This window comes from Channa argus, unplaced genomic scaffold (genome assembly GCF_033026475.1).
Source record: "Channa argus isolate prfri unplaced genomic scaffold, Channa argus male v1.0 Contig009, whole genome shotgun sequence".
Classification (NCBI taxonomy): domain Eukaryota; kingdom Metazoa; phylum Chordata; class Actinopteri; order Anabantiformes; family Channidae; genus Channa; species Channa argus.
The window spans coordinates 1,041,840-1,057,774 of NW_027125228.1; the positions used below are offsets into that span (position 1 = coordinate 1,041,840).

The 15,935-nt window shown below is 41.1% G+C and overlaps 14 pseudogenes; all 14 read left to right on the forward strand.

The window, feature by feature from the left end:
• Positions 1-1,364: 1,364 nt before the first annotated feature.
• LOC137110611 (5S ribosomal RNA) lies at positions 1,365-1,483 on the forward strand (annotated as a pseudogene).
• An 868-nt stretch (positions 1,484-2,351) lies between these two features.
• On the forward strand, positions 2,352-2,470 carry LOC137110353 (5S ribosomal RNA; annotated as a pseudogene).
• An 867-nt stretch (positions 2,471-3,337) lies between these two features.
• On the forward strand, positions 3,338-3,456 carry LOC137111180 (5S ribosomal RNA; annotated as a pseudogene).
• Positions 3,457-4,324: 868 nt separating this feature from the next.
• Positions 4,325-4,443, forward strand: LOC137110612 (5S ribosomal RNA; annotated as a pseudogene).
• Positions 4,444-5,311: 868 nt separating this feature from the next.
• On the forward strand, positions 5,312-5,430 carry LOC137110251 (5S ribosomal RNA; annotated as a pseudogene).
• Positions 5,431-6,298: 868 nt separating this feature from the next.
• On the forward strand, positions 6,299-6,417 carry LOC137110501 (5S ribosomal RNA; annotated as a pseudogene).
• Positions 6,418-7,284: 867 nt separating this feature from the next.
• Positions 7,285-7,403, forward strand: LOC137111181 (5S ribosomal RNA; annotated as a pseudogene).
• Positions 7,404-8,273: 870 nt separating this feature from the next.
• Positions 8,274-8,392, forward strand: LOC137110578 (5S ribosomal RNA; annotated as a pseudogene).
• Positions 8,393-9,259: 867 nt separating this feature from the next.
• Positions 9,260-9,378, forward strand: LOC137110502 (5S ribosomal RNA; annotated as a pseudogene).
• Positions 9,379-10,245: 867 nt separating this feature from the next.
• On the forward strand, positions 10,246-10,364 carry LOC137110614 (5S ribosomal RNA; annotated as a pseudogene).
• Positions 10,365-11,232: 868 nt separating this feature from the next.
• LOC137110354 (5S ribosomal RNA) lies at positions 11,233-11,351 on the forward strand (annotated as a pseudogene).
• A 1,843-nt stretch (positions 11,352-13,194) lies between these two features.
• On the forward strand, positions 13,195-13,313 carry LOC137110615 (5S ribosomal RNA; annotated as a pseudogene).
• An 868-nt stretch (positions 13,314-14,181) lies between these two features.
• Positions 14,182-14,300, forward strand: LOC137110355 (5S ribosomal RNA; annotated as a pseudogene).
• Positions 14,301-15,167: 867 nt separating this feature from the next.
• Positions 15,168-15,286, forward strand: LOC137111182 (5S ribosomal RNA; annotated as a pseudogene).
• Positions 15,287-15,935: the final 649 nt, after the last annotated feature.

Here is a 15,935-nt window from a genome sequence, read left to right on the forward strand (position 1 = left end):
ATTAGGGAGTTAGGGTTAGCGACTATCTTTTGGTTTGTTTATTTCTATCAGGCTAGCTAGCACTTTCTGTGGGAAATGGCTTATTTTGTTTATTATGTTGGCCTTGGTTCGCCCTGAGTTGTAGTGTCATGTTTTGTTTGACACTTTCTTTCGTTTAAAATAAATATCATTCTGTTGGAACATCTCAATCCTGGATTTTGGTTTGGGGATCGGAGAGGGAACATGCAAATTTATCTTTGTATGTTTCACCCTGACCCCCTAGACAGGGGCGTAACAGACCAGTACAGTTATAGTACTTTGTACTTTGCCACATTTATCTTCTTCTTAGCAAGTGTCATGCATTCTGCTTCTCTAGCGTTTTTAAGAGCTGTTGATGATGTCAAATGCATGTTACGGCCACACCGCTCTCTAAGCGTCCGATCTCGGCAGCCAAATAGGGCCGGGCCTGGTTAGTACTTGGTAGGAAGACCGCCTGGGAATACCAGGTGCTGTAAGCTTTTTTGCTTGGGTTTACGGGCAGCTCAAGCTGGTGTTACTGCCTATTTATTCATAGAAATTGTTCTATATTTTCATCAAATTTTGTTCTTTCATTGCTGTTTTGCTACTTTATTGGTTTGTCAACCATCGTGCTTCATTACTAGTAGACCATGTTACGGTCCTGGCCATATGTGTTGTTTTTATTTTCTTGTTCTTATAGGTGCCCTGCCTGATTGGCCGGATTTGGGGGAAGTACAGGAAGCTGATTGGTCCATCCTACACTTCCTGGAGTTTTAAAAGTACGGTTCCCAACAGCTAGCGAGGCTCTTTCTGGCAGCAGCACCTGTTTGCTGTTCTTGGTTTCCAAATCTTATTTAGCATTTTTGAATTGTTAGGTTTTGTGCCGTGGTTTTGTTTATAAATTGTATATTTTGTAAATAGTATTAAATCTGTAGGGGTGGACTGCCATTTTCTTTTGATTGTTTTCTCTTGTTTTCACATTAGGGAGTTAGGGTTAGCGACTATCTTTTGGTTTGTTTATTTCTATCAGGCTAGCTAGCACTTTCTGTGGGAAATGGCTTATTTTGTTTATTATGTTGGCCTTGGTTCGCCCTGAGTTGTAGTGTCATGTTTTGTTTGACACTTTCTTTCGTTTAAAATAAATATCATTCTGTTGGAACATCTCGATTCTGGATTTTGGTTTGGGGATCGGAGAGGGAACATGCTAATTTATCTTTGTATGTTGCACCCTGACCCCCTAGACAGGGGCGTAACAGACCAGTACAGTTATAGTACTTTGTACTTTGCCACATTTATCTTCTTCTTAGCAAGTGTCATGCATTCTGCTTCTCCAGCGTTTTTAAGAGCTGTTGATGATGTCAAATGCAGCTTACGGCCACACCGCTCTCTGAGCGCCCGATCTCGTCCGATCTCAGCAGCCAAATAGGGCCGGGCCTGGTTAGTACTTGGTAGGAAGACCGCCTGGGAATACCAGGTGCTGTAAGCTTTTTTGCTTGGGTTTACGGGCAGCACAAGCTGGTGTTACTGCCTATTTATTCATAGAAATTGTTCTATATTTTCATCAAATTTTGTTCTTTCATTGCTGTTTTGCTACTTTATTGGTTTGTCAACCATCGTGCTTCATTACTAGTAGACCATGTTACGGTCCTGGCCATATGTGTTGTTTTTATTTTCTTGTTCTTATAGGTGCCCTGCCTGATTGGCCGGATTTGGGGGAAGTACAGGAAGCTGATTGGTCCATCCTACACTTCCTGGAGTTTTAAAAGTACGGTTCCCAACAGCTAGCGAGGCTCTTTCTGGCAGCAGCACCTGTTTGCTGTTCTTGGTTTCCAAACCTTATTTAGCATTTTTGAATTGTTAGGTTTTGTGCCGTGGTTTTGTTTATAAATTGTATATTTTGTAAATAGTATTAAATCTGTAGGGGTGGACTGCCATTTTTCTTTTGATTGTTTTCTCTTGTTTTCGCATTAGGGAGTTAGGGTTAGCGACTGTCTTTTGGTTTGTTTCTTTCTATCAGGCTAGCTAGCACTTTCTGTGGGAAATGGCTTATTTTGTTTATTATGTTGGCCTTGGTTCGCCCTGAGTTGTAGTGTCATGTTTTGTTTGACACTTTCTTTCGTTTAAAATAAATATCATTCTGTTGGAACATCTCAATCCTGGATTTTGGTTTGGGGATCGGAGAGGGAACATGCAAATTTATCTTTGTATGTTTCACCCTGACCCCCTCGACAGGGGCGTAACAGACCAGTACAGTTATAGTACTTTGTACTTTGCCACATTTATCTTCTTCTTAGCAAGTGTCATGCATTCTGCTTCTCTAGCGTTTTTAAGAGCTGTTGATGATATCAAATGCATGTTACGGCCACACCGCTCTCTAAGCGCCCGATCTCGTCCGATCTCGGCAGCCAAATAGGGCTGGGCCTGGTTAGTACTTGGTAGGAAGACCGCCTGGGAATACCAGGTGCTGTAAGCTTTTTTGCTTGGGTTTACGGGCAGCTCAAGCTGGTGTTACTGCCTATTTATTCATAGAAATTGTTCTATATTTTCATCAAATTTTGTTCTTTCATTGCTGTTTTGCTACTTTATTGGTTTGTCAACCATCGTGCTTCATTACTAGTAGACCATGTTACGGTCCTGGCCATATGTGTTGTTTTTATTTTCTTGTTCTTATAGGTGCCCTGCCTGATTGGCCGGATTTGGGGGAAGTACAGGAAGCTGATTGGTCCATCCTACACTTCCTGGAGTTTTAAAAGTACGGTTCCCAACAGCTAGCGAGGCTCTTTCTGGCAGCAGCACCTGTTTGCTGTTCTTGGTTTCCAAATCTTATTTAGCATTTTTGAATTGTTAGGTTTTGTGCCGTGGTTTTGTTTATAAATTGTATATTTTGTAAATAGTATTAAATCTGTAGGGGTGGACTGCCATTTTCTTTTGATTGTTTTCTCTTGTTTTCACATTAGGGAGTTAGGGTTAGCGACTATCTTTTGGTTTGTTTATTTCTATCAGGCTAGCTAGCACTTTCTGTGGGAAATGGCTTATTTTGTTTATTATGTTGGCCTTGGTTCGCCCTGAGTTGTAGTGTCATGTTTTGTTTGACACTTTCTTTCGTTTAAAATAAATATCATTCTGTTGGAACATCTCAATCCTGGATTTTGGTTTGAGGATCGGAGAGGGAACATGCAAATTTATCTTTGTATGTTTCACCCTGACCCCCTAGACAGGGGCGTAACAGACCAGTACAGTTATAGTACTTTGTACTTTGCCACATTTATCTTCTTCTTAGCAAGTGTCATGCATTCTGCTTTTCTAGCGTTTTTAAGAGCTGTTGATAATGTCAAATGCAGCTTACGGCCACACCGCTCTCTAAGCGCCCGATCTCGTCCGATCTCGGCAGCCAAATAGAGCCGGGCCTGGTTAGTACTTGGTAGGAAGACCGCCTGGGAATACCAGGTGCTGTAAGCTTTTTTGCTTGGGTTTACGGGCAGCTCAAGCTGGTGTTACTGCCTATTTATTCATAGAAATTGTTCTATATTTTCATCAAATTTTGTTCTTTCATTGCTGTTTTGCTACTTTATTGGTTTGTCAACCATCGTGCTTCATTACTAGTAGACCATGTTACGGTCATGGCCATATGTGTTGTTTTTATTTTCTTGTTCTTATAGGTGCCCTGCCTGATTGGCCGGATTTGGGGGAAGTACAGGAAGCTGATTGGTCCATCCTACACTTCCTGGAGTTTTAAAAGTACGGTTCCCAACAGCTAGCGAGGCTCTTTCTGGCAGCAGCACCTGTTTGCTGTTCTTAGTTTCCAAATCTTATTTAGCATTTTTGAATTGTTAGGTTTTGTGCCGTGGTTTTGTTTATAAATTGTATATTTTGTAAATAGTATTAAATCTGTAGGGGTGGACTGCCATTTTTCTTTTGATTGTTTTCTCTTGTTTTCACATTAGGGAGTTAGGGTTAGCGACTATCTTTTGGTTTGTTTATTTCTATCAGGCTAGCTAGCACTTTCTGTGGGAAATGGCTTATTTTGTTTATTATGTTGGCCTTGGTTCGCCCTGAGTTGTAGTGTCATGTTTTATTTGACACTTTCTTTCGTTTAAAATAAATATCATTCTGTTGGAACATCTCGATTCTGGATTTTGGTTTGGGGATCGGAGAGGGAACATGCTAATTTATCTTTGTATGTTGCACCCTGACCCCCTAGACAGGGGCGTAACAGACCAGTACAGTTATAGTACTTTGTACTTTGCCACATTTATCTTCTTCTTAGCAAGTGTCATGCATTCTGCTTCTCCAGCGTTTTTAAGAGCTGTTGATGATGTCAAATGCAGCTTACGGCCACACCGCTCTCTGAGCGCCCGATCTCGTCCGATCTCAGCAGCCAAATAGGGCCGGGCCTGGTTAGTACTTGGTAGGAAGACCGCCTGGGAATACCAGGTGCTGTAAGCTTTTTTGCTTGGGTTTACGGGCAGCACAAGCTGGTGTTACTGCCTATTTATTCATAGAAATTGTTCTATATTTTCATCAAATTTTGTTCTTTCATTGCTGTTTTGCTACTTTATTGGTTTGTCAACCATCGTGCTTCATTACTAGTAGACCATGTTACGGTCCTGGCCATATGTGTTGTTTTTATTTTCTTGTTCTTATAGGTGCCCTGCCTGATTGGCCGGATTTGGGGGAAGTACAGGAAGCTGATTGGTCCATCCTACACTTCCTGGAGTTTTAAAAGTACGGTTCCCAACAGCTAGCGAGGCTCTTTCTGGCAGCAGCACCTGTTTGCTGTTCTTGGTTTCCAAACCTTATTTAGCATTTTTGAATTGTTAGGTTTTGTGCCGTGGTTTTGTTTATAAATTGTATATTTTGTAAATAGTATTAAATCTGTAGGGGTGGACTGCCATTTTTCTTTTGATTGTTTTCTCTTGTTTTCGCATTAGGGAGTTAGGGTTAGCGACTGTCTTTTGGTTTGTTTCTTTCTATCAGGCTAGCTAGCACTTTCTGTGGGAAATGGCTTATTTTGTTTATTATGTTGGCCTTGGTTCGCCCTGAGTTGTAGTGTCATGTTTTGTTTGACACTTTCTTTCGTTTAAAATAAATATCATTCTGTTGGAACATCTCGATTCTGGATTTTGGTTTGGGGATCGGAGAGGGAACATGCTAATTTATCTTTGTATGTTGCACCCTGACCCCCTAGACAGGGGCGTAAAAGACCAGTACAGTTATAGTACTTTGTACTTTGCCACATTTATCTTCTTCTTAGCAAGTGTCATGCATTCTGCTTCTCCAGCGTTTTTAAGAGCTGTTGATGATGTCAAATGCAGCTTCCGGCCACACCGCTCTATGAGCGCCCGATCTCGTCCGATCTCGGCAGCCAAATAGGGCCGGGCCTGGTTAGTACTTGGTAGGAAGACCGCCTGGGAATACCAGGTGCTGTAAGCTTTTTTGCTTGGGTTTACGGGCAGCACAAGCTGGTGTTACTGCCTATTTATTCATAGAAATTGTTCTATATTTTCATCAAATTTTGTTCTTTCATTGCTGTTTTGCTACTTTATTGGTTTGTCAACCATCGTGCTTCATTACTAGTAGACCATGTTACGGTCCTGGCCATATGTGTTGTTTTTATTTTCTTGTTCTTATAGGTGCCCTGCCTGATTGGCCGGATTTGGGGGAAGTACAGGAAGCTGATTGGTCCATCCTACACTTCCTGGAGTTTTAAAAGTACGGTTCCCAACAGCTAGGGAGACTCTTTCTGGCAGCAGCACCTGTTTGCTGTTCTTGGTTTCCAAACCTTATTTAGCATTTTTGAATTGTTAGGTTTTGTGCCGTGGTTTTGTTTATAAATTGTATATTTTGTAAATAGTATTAAATCTGTAGGGGTTGACTGCCATTTTTCTTTTGATTGTTTTCTCTTGTTTTCGCATTAGGGAGTTAGGGTTAGCGACTGTCTTTTGGTTTGTTTCTTTCTATCAGGCTAGCTAGCACTTTCTGTGGGAAATGGCTTATTTTGTTTATTATGTTGGCCTTGGTTCGCCCTGAGTTGTAGTGTCATGTTTTGTTTGACACTTTCTTTCGTTTAAAATAAATATCATTCTGTTGGAACATCTCAATCCTGGATTTTGGTTTGGGGATCGGAGAGGGAACATGCAAATTTATCTTTGTATGTTTCACCCTGACCCCCTAGACAGGGGCGTAACAGACCAGTACAGTTATAGTACTTTGTACTTTGCCACATTTATCTTCTTCTTAGCAAGTGTCATGCATTCTGCTTCTCTAGCGTTTTTAAGAGCTGTTGATGATATCAAATGCATGTTACGGCCACACCGCTCTCTAAGCGCCCGATCTCGTCCGATCTCGGCAGCCAAATAGGGCCGGGCCTGGTTAGTACTTGGTAGGAAGACCGCCTGGGAATACCAGGTGCTGTAAGCTTTTTTGCTTGGGTTTACGGGAAGCTCAAGCTGGTGTTACTGCCTATTTATTCATAGAAATTGTTCTATATTTTCATCAAATTTTGTTCTTTCATTGCTGTTTTGCTACTTTATTGGTTTGTCAACCATCGTGCTTCATTACTAGTAGACCATGTTACGGTCCTGGCCATATGTGTTGTTTTTATTTTCTTGTTCTTATAGGTGCCCTGCCTGATTGGCCGGATTTGGGGGAAGTACAGGAAGCTGATTGGTCCATCCTACACTTCCTGGAGTTTTAAAAGTACGGTTCCCAACAGCTAGCGAGGCTCTTTCTGGCAGCAGCACCTGTTTGCTGTTCTTGGTTTCCAAATCTTATTTAGCATTTTTGAATTGTTAGGTTTTGTGCCGTGGTTTTGTTTATAAATTGTATATTTTGTAAATAGTATTAAATCTGTAGGGGTGGACTGCCATTTTCTTTTGATTGTTTTCTCTTGTTTTCACATTAGGGAGTTAGGGTTAGCGACTATCTTTTGGTTTGTTTATTTCTATCAGGCTAGCTAGCACTTTCTGTGGGAAATGGCTTATTTTGTTTATTATGTTGGCCTTGGTTCGCCCTGAGTTGTAGTGTCATGTTTTGTTTGACACTTTCTTTCGTTTAAAATAAATATCATTCTGTTGGAACATCTCAATCCTGGATTTTGGTTTGAGGATCGGAGAGGGAACATGCAAATTTATCTTTGTATGTTTCACCCTGACCCCCTAGACAGGGGCTTAACAGACCAGTACAGTTATAGTACTTTGTACTTTGCCACATTTATCTTCTTCTTAGCAAGTGTCATGCATTCTGCTTCTCTAGCGTTTTTAAGAGCTGTTGATAATGTCAAATGCAGCTTACGGCCACACCGCTCTCTAAGCGCCCGATCTCGTCCGATCTCGGCAGCCAAATAGAGCCGGGCCTGGTTAGTACTTGGTAGGAAGACCGCCTGGGAATACCAGGTGCTGTAAGCTTTTTTGCTTGGGTTTACGGGCAGCTCAAGCTGGTGTTACTGCCTATTTATTCATAGAAATTGTTCTATATTTTCATCAAATTTTGTTCTTTCATTGCTGTTTTGCTACTTTATTGGTTTGTCAACCATCGTGCTTCATTACTAGTAGACCATGTTACGGTCATGGCCATATGTGTTGTTTTTATTTTCTTGTTCTTATAGGTGCCCTGCCTGATTGGCCGGATTTGGGGGAAGTACAGGAAGCTGATTGGTCCATCCTACACTTCCTGGAGTTTTAAAAGTACGGTTCCCAACAGCTAGCGAGGCTCTTTCTGGCAGCAGCACCTGTTTGCTGTTCTTAGTTTCCAAATCTTATTTAGCATTTTTGAATTGTTAGGTTTTGTGCCGTGGTTTTGTTTATAAATTGTATATTTTGTAAATAGTATTAAATCTGTAGGGGTGGACTGCCATTTTTCTTTTGATTGTTTTCTCTTGTTTTCACATTATAGGGAGTTAGGGTTAGCGACTATCTTTTGGTTTGTTTATTTCTATCAGGCTAGCTAGCACTTTCTGTGGGAAATGGCTTATTTTGTTTATTATGTTGGCCTTGGTTCGCCCTGAGTTGTAGTGTCATGTTTTGTTTGACACTTTCTTTCGTTTAAAATAAATATCATTCTGTTGGAACATCTCGATTCTGGATTTTGGTTTGGGGATCGGAGAGGGAACATGCTAATTTATCTTTGTATGTTGCACCCTGACCCCCTAGACAGGGGCGTAACAGACCAGTACAGTTATAGTACTTTGTACTTTGCCACATTTATCTTCTTCTTAGCAAGTGTCATGCATTCTGCTTCTCTAGCGTTTTTAAGAGCTGTTGATGATATCAAATGCATGTTACGGCCAAACCGCTCTCTAAGCGCCCGATCTCGTCCGATCTCGGCAGCCAAATAGGGCCGGGCCTGGTTAGTACTTGGTAGGAAGACCGCCTGGGAATACCAGGTGCTGTAAGCTTTTTTGCTTGGGTTTACGGGCAGCTCAAGCTGGTGTTACTGCCTATTTATTCATAGAAATTGTTCTATATTTTCATCAAATTTTGTTCTTTCATTGCTGTTTTGCTACTTTATTGGTTTGTCAACCATCGTGCTTCATTACTAGTAGACCATGTTACGGTCCTGGCCATATGTGTTGTTTTTTTTTTCTTGTTCTTATAGGTGCCCTGCCTGATTGGCCGGATTTGGGGGAAGTACAGGAAGCTGATTGGTCCATCCTACACTTCCTGGAGTTTTAAAAGTACGGTTCCCAACAGCTAGCGAGGCTCTTTCTGGCAGCAGCACCTGTTTGCTGTTCTTGGTTTCCAAATCTTATTTAGCATTTTTGAATTGTTAGGTTTTGTGCCGTGGTTTTGTTTATAAATTGTATATTTTGTAAATAGTATTAAATCTGTAGGGGTGGACTGCCATTTTCTTTTGATTGTTTTCTCTTGTTTTCACATTAGGGAGTTAGGGTTAGCGACTATCTTTTGGTTTGTTTATTTCTATCAGGCTAGCTAGCACTTTCTGTGGGAAATGGCTTATTTTGTTTATTATGTTGGCCTTGGTTCGCCCTGAGTTGTAGTATCATGTTTTGTTTGACACTTTCTTTCGTTTAAAATAAATATCATTCTGTTGGAACATCTCAATCCTGGATTTTGGTTTGAGGATCGGAGAGGGAACATGCAAATTTATCTTTGTATGTTTCACCCTGACCCCCTAGACAGGGGCGTAACAGACCAGTACAGTTATAGTACTTTGTACTTTGCCACATTTATCTTCTTCTTAGCAAGTGTCATGCATTCTGCTTCTCTAGCGTTTTTAAGAGCTGTTGATGATGTCAAATGCATGTTACGGCCACACCGCTCTCTAAGCGCCCGATCTCGTCCGATCTCGGCAGCCAAATAGGGCCGGGCCTGGTTAGTACTTGGTAGGAAGACCGCCTGGGAATACCAGGTGCTGTAAGCTTTTTTGCTTGGGTTTACGGGCAGCTCAAGCTGGTGTTACTGCCTATTTATTCATAGAAATTGTTCTATATTTTCATCAAATTTTGTTCTTTCATTGCTGTTTTGCTACTTTATTGGTTTGTCAACCATCGTGCTTCATTACTAGTAGACCATGTTACGGTCCTGGCCATATGTGTTGTTTTTATTTTCTTGTTCTTATAGGTGCCCTGCCTGATTGGCCGGATTTGGGGGAAGTACAGGAAGCTGATTGGTCCATCCTACACTTCCTGGAGTTTTAAAAGTACGGTTCCCAACAGCTAGCGAGGCTCTTTCTGGCAGCAGCACCTGTTTGCTGTTCTTGGTTTCCAAATCTTATTTAGCATTTTTGAATTGTTAGGTTTTGTGCCGTGGTTTTGTTTATAAATTGTATATTTTGTAAATAGTATTAAATCTGTAGGGGTGGACTGCCATTTTCTTTTGATTGTTTTCTCTTGTTTTCACATTAGGGAGTTAGGGTTAGCGACTATCTTTTGGTTTGTTTATTTCTATCAGGCTAGCTAGCACTTTCTGTGGGAAATGGCTTATTTTGTTTATTATGTTGGCCTTGGTTCGCCCTGAGTTGTAGTGTCATGTTTTGTTTGACACTTTCTTTCGTTTAAAATAAATATCATTCTGTTGGAACATCTCGATTCTGGATTTTGGTTTGGGGATCGGAGAGGGAACATGCTAATTTATCTTTGTATGTTGCACCCTGACCCCCTAGACAGGGGCGTAACAGACCAGTACAGTTATAGTACTTTGTACTTTGCCACATTTATCTTCTTCTTAGCAAGTGTCATGCATTCTGCTTCTCCAGCGTTTTTAAGAGCTGTTGATGATGTCAAATGCAGCTTACGGCCACACCGCTCTCTGAGCGCCCGATCTCGTCCGATCTCAGCAGCCAAATAGGGCCGGGCCTGGTTAGTACTTGGTAGGAAGACCGCCTGGGAATACCAGGTGCTGTAAGCTTTTTTGCTTGGGTTTACGGGCAGCACAAGCTGGTGTTACTGCCTATTTATTCATAGAAATTGTTCTATATTTTCATCAAATTTTGTTCTTTCATTGCTGTTTTGCTACTTTATTGGTTTGTCAACCATCGTGCTTCATTACTAGTAGACCATGTTACGGTCCTGGCCATATGTGTTGTTTTTATTTTCTTGTTCTTATAGGTGCCCTGCCTGATTGGCCGGATTTGGGGGAAGTACAGGAAGCTGATTGGTCCATCCTACACTTCCTGGAGTTTTAAAAGTACGGTTCCCAACAGCTAGCGAGGCTCTTTCTGGCAGCAGCACCTGTTTGCTGTTCTTGGTTTCCAAACCTTATTTAGCATTTTTGAATTGTTAGGTTTTGTGCCGTGGTTTTGTTTATAAATTGTATATTTTGTAAATAGTATTAAATCTGTAGGGGTGGACTGCCATTTTTCTTTTGATTGTTTTCTCTTGTTTTCGCATTAGGGAGTTAGGGTTAGCGACTGTCTTTTGGTTTGTTTCTTTCTATCAGGCTAGCTAGCACTTTCTGTGGGAAATGGCTTATTTTGTTTATTATGTTGGCCTTGGTTCGCCCTGAGTTGTAGTGTCATGTTTTGTTTGACACTTTCTTTCGTTTAAAATAAATATCATTCTGTTGGAACATCTCAATCCTGGATTTTGGTTTGGGGATCGGAGAGGGAACATGCAAATTTATCTTTGTATGTTTCACCCTGACCCCCTAGACAGGGGCGTAACAGACCAGTACAGTTATAGTACTTTGTACTTTGCCACATTTATCTTCTTCTTAGCAAGTGTCATGCATTCTGCTTCTCTAGCGTTTTTAAGAGCTGTTGATGATATCAAATGCATGTTACGGCCACACCGCTCTCTAAGCGCCCGATCTCGTCCGATCTCGGCAGCCAAATAGGGCTGGGCCTGGTTAGTACTTGGTAGGAAGACCGCCTGGGAATACCAGGTGCTGTAAGCTTTTTTGCTTGGGTTTACGGGCAGCTCAAGCTGGTGTTACTGCCTATTTATTCATAGAAATTGTTCTATATTTTCATCAAATTTTGTTCTTTCATTGCTGTTTTGCTACTTTATTGGTTTGTCAACCATCGTGCTTCATTACTAGTAGACCATGTTACGGTCCTGGCCATATGTGTTGTTTTTATTTTCTTGTTCTTATAGGTGCCGTGCCTGATTGACCGGATTTGGGGGAAGTACAGGAAGCTGATTGGTCCATCCTACACTTCCTGGAGTTTTAAATGTACGGTTCCCAACAGCTAGCGAGGCTCTTTCTGGCAGCAGCACCTGTTTGCTGTTCTTGGTTTCCAAATCTTATTTAGCATTTTTGAATTGTTAGGTTTTGTGCCGTGGTTTTGTTTATAAATTGTATATTTTGTAAATAGTATTAAATCTGTAGGGGTGGACTGCCATTTTCTTTTGATTGTTTTCTCTTGTTTTCACATTAGGGAGTTAGGGTTAGCGACTATCTTTTGGTTTGTTTATTTCTATCAGGCTAGCTAGCACTTTCTGTGGGAAATGGCTTATTTTGTTTATTATGTTGGCCTTGGTTCGCCCTGAGTTGTAGTGTCATGTTTTGTTTGACACTTTCTTTCGTTTAAAATAAATATCATTCTGTTGGAACATCTCAATCCTGGATTTTGGTTTGGGGATCGGAGAGGGAACATGCAAATTTATCTTTGTATGTTTCACCCTGACCCCCTAGACAGGGGCGTAACAGACCAGTACAGTTATAGTACTTTGTACTTTGCCACATTTATCTTCTTCTTAGCAAGTGTCATGCATTCTGCTTCTCTAGCGTTTTTAAGAGCTGTTGATGATGTCAAATGCATGTTACGGCCACACCGCTCTCTAAGCGTCCGATCTCGGCAGCCAAATAGGGCCGGGCCTGGTTAGTACTTGGTAGGAAGACCGCCTGGGAATACCAGGTGCTGTAAGCTTTTTTGCTTGGGTTTACGGGCAGCTCAAGCTGGTGTTACTGCCTATTTATTCATAGAAATTGTTCTATATTTTCATCAAATTTTGTTCTTTCATTCCTGTTTTGCTACTTTATTGGTTTGTCAACCATCGTGCTTCATTACTAGTAGACCATGTTACGGTCCTGGCCATATGTGTTGTTTTTATTTTCTTGTTCTTATAGGTGCCCTGCCTGATTGGCCGGATTTGGGGGAAGTACAGGAAGCTGATTGGTCCATCCTACACTTCCTGGAGTTTTAAAAGTACGGTTCCCAACAGCTAGCGAGGCTCTTTCTGGCAGCAGCACCTGTTTGCTGTTCTTGGTTTCCAAATCTTATTTAGCATTTTTGAATTGTTAGGTTTTGTGCCGTGGTTTTGTTTATAAATTGTATATTTTGTAAATAGTATTAAATCTGTAGGGGTGGACTGCCATTTTCTTTTGATTGTTTTCTCTTGTTTTCACATTAGGGAGTTAGGGTTAGCGACTATCTTTTGGTTTGTTTATTTCTATCAGGCTAGCTAGCACTTTCTGTGGGAAATGGCTTATTTTGTTTATTATGTTGGCCTTGGTTCGCCCTGAGTTGTAGTGTCATGTTTTGTTTGACACTTTCTTTCGTTTAAAATAAATATCATTCTGTTGGAACATCTCGATTCTGGATTTTGGTTTGGGGATCGGAGAGGGAACATGCTAATTTATCTTTGTATGTTGCACCCTGACCCCCTAGACAGGGGCGTAACAGACCAGTACAGTTATAGTACTTTGTACTTTGCCACATTTATCTTCTTCTTAGCAAGTGTCATGCATTCTGCTTCTCCAGCGTTTTTAAGAGCTGTTGATGATGTCAAATGCAGCTTACGGCCACACCGCTCTCTGAGCGCCCGATCTCGTCCGATCTCAGCAGCCAAATAGGGCCGGGCCTGGTTAGTACTTGGTAGGAAGACCGCCTGGGAATACCAGGTGCTGTAAGCTTTTTTGCTTGGGTTTACGGGCAGCACAAGCTGGTGTTACTGCCTATTTATTCATAGAAATTGTTCTATATTTTCATCAAATTTTGTTCTTTCATTGCTGTTTTGCTACTTTATTGGTTTGTCAACCATCGTGCTTCATTACTAGTAGACCATGTTACGGTCCTGGCCATATGTGTTGTTTTTATTTTCTTGTTCTTATAGGTGCCCTGCCTGATTGGCCGGATTTGGGGGAAGTACAGGAAGCTGATTGGTCCATCCTACACTTCCTGGAGTTTTAAAAGTACGGTTCCCAACAGCTAGCGAGGCTCTTTCTGGCAGCAGCACCTGTTTGCTGTTCTTGGTTTCCAAACCTTATTTAGCATTTTTGAATTGTTAGGTTTTGTGCCGTGGTTTTGTTTATAAATTGTATATTTTGTAAATAGTATTAAATCTGTAGGGGTGGACTGCCATTTTTCTTTTGATTGTTTTCTCTTGTTTTCGCATTAGGGAGTTAGGGTTAGCGACTGTCTTTTGGTTTGTTTCTTTCTATCAGGCTAGCTAGCACTTTCTGTGGGAAATGGCTTATTTTGTTTATTATGTTGGCCTTGGTTCGCCCTGAGTTGTAGTGTCATGTTTTGTTTGACACTTTCTTTCGTTTAAAATAAATATCATTCTGTTGAAACATCTCAATCCTGGATTTTGGTTTGGGGATCGGAGAGGGAACATGCAAATTTATCTTTGTATGTTTCACCCTGACCCCCTCGACAGGGGCGTAACAGACCAGTACAGTTATAGTACTTTGTACTTTGCCACATTTATCTTCTTCTTAGCAAGTGTCATGCATTCTGCTTCTCTAGCGTTTTTAAGAGCTGTTGATGATATCAAATGCATGTTACGGCCACACCGCTCTCTAAGCGCCCGATCTCGTCCGATCTCGGCAGCCAAATAGGGCTGGGCCTGGTTAGTACTTGGTAGGAAGACCGCCTGGGAATACCAGGTGCTGTAAGCTTTTTTGCTTGGGTTTACGGGCAGCTCAAGCTGGTGTTACTGCCTATTTATTCATAGAAATTGTTCTATATTTTCATCAAATTTTGTTCTTTCATTGCTGTTTTGCTACTTTATTGGTTTGTCAACCATCGTGCTTCATTACTAGTAGACCATGTTACGGTCCTGGCCATATGTGTTGTTTTTATTTTCTTGTTCTTATAGGTGCCCTGCCTGATTGGCCGGATTTGGGGGAAGTACAGGAAGCTGATTGGTCCATCCTACACTTCCTGGAGTTTTAAAAGTACGGTTCCCAACAGCTAGCGAGGCTCTTTCTGGCAGCAGCACCTGTTTGCTGTTCTTGGTTTCCAAATCTTATTTAGCATTTTTGAATTGTTAGGTTTTGTGCCGTGGTTTTGTTTATAAATTGTATATTTTGTAAATAGTATTAAATCTGTAGGGGTGGACTGCCATTTTCTTTTGATTGTTTTCTCTTGTTTTCACATTAGGGAGTTAGGGTTAGCGACTATCTTTTGGTTTGTTTATTTCTATCAGGCTAGCTAGCACTTTCTGTGGGAAATGGCTTATTTTGTTTATTATGTTGGCCTTGGTTCGCCCTGAGTTGTAGTGTCATGTTTTGTTTGACACTTTCTTTCGTTTAAAATAAATATCATTCTGTTGGAACATCTCAATCCTGGATTTTGGTTTGAGGATCGGAGAGGGAACATGCAAATTTATCTTTGTATGTTTCACCCTGACCCCCTAGACAGGGGCGTAACAGACCAGTACAGTTATAGTACTTTGTACTTTGCCACATTTATCTTCTTCTTAGCAAGTGTCATGCATTCTGCTTTTCTAGCGTTTTTAAGAGCTGTTGATAATGTCAAATGCAGCTTACGGCCACACCGCTCTCTAAGCGCCCGATCTCGTCCGATCTCGGCAGCCAAATAGAGCCGGGCCTGGTTAGTACTTGGTAGGAAGACCGCCTGGGAATACCAGGTGCTGTAAGCTTTTTTGCTTGGGTTTACGGGCAGCTCAAGCTGGTGTTACTGCCTATTTATTCATAGAAATTGTTCTATATTTTCATCAAATTTTGTTCTTTCATTGCTGTTTTGCTACTTTATTGGTTTGTCAACCATCGTGCTTCATTACTAGTAGACCATGTTACGGTCATGGCCATATGTGTTGTTTTTATTTTCTTGTTCTTATAGGTGCCCTGCCTGATTGGCCGGATTTGGGGGAAGTACAGGAAGCTGATTGGTCCATCCTACACTTCCTGGAGTTTTAAAAGTACGGTTCCCAACAGCTAGCGAGGCTCTTTCTGGCAGCAGCACCTGTTTGCTGTTCTTAGTTTCCAAATCTTATTTAGCATTTTTGAATTGTTAGGTTTTGTGCCGTGGTTTTGTTTATAAATTGTATATTTTGTAAATAGTATTAAATCTGTAGGGGTGGACTGCCATTTTTCTTTTGATTGTTTTCTCTTGTTTTCACATTAAGGAGTTAGGGTTAGCGACTATCTTTTGGTTTGTTTATTTCTATCAGGCTAGCTAGCACTTTCTGTGGGAAATGGCTTATTTTGTTTATTATGTTGGCCTTGGTTCGCCCTGAGTTGTAGTGTCATGTTTTATTTGACACTTTCTTTCGTTTAAAATAAATATCA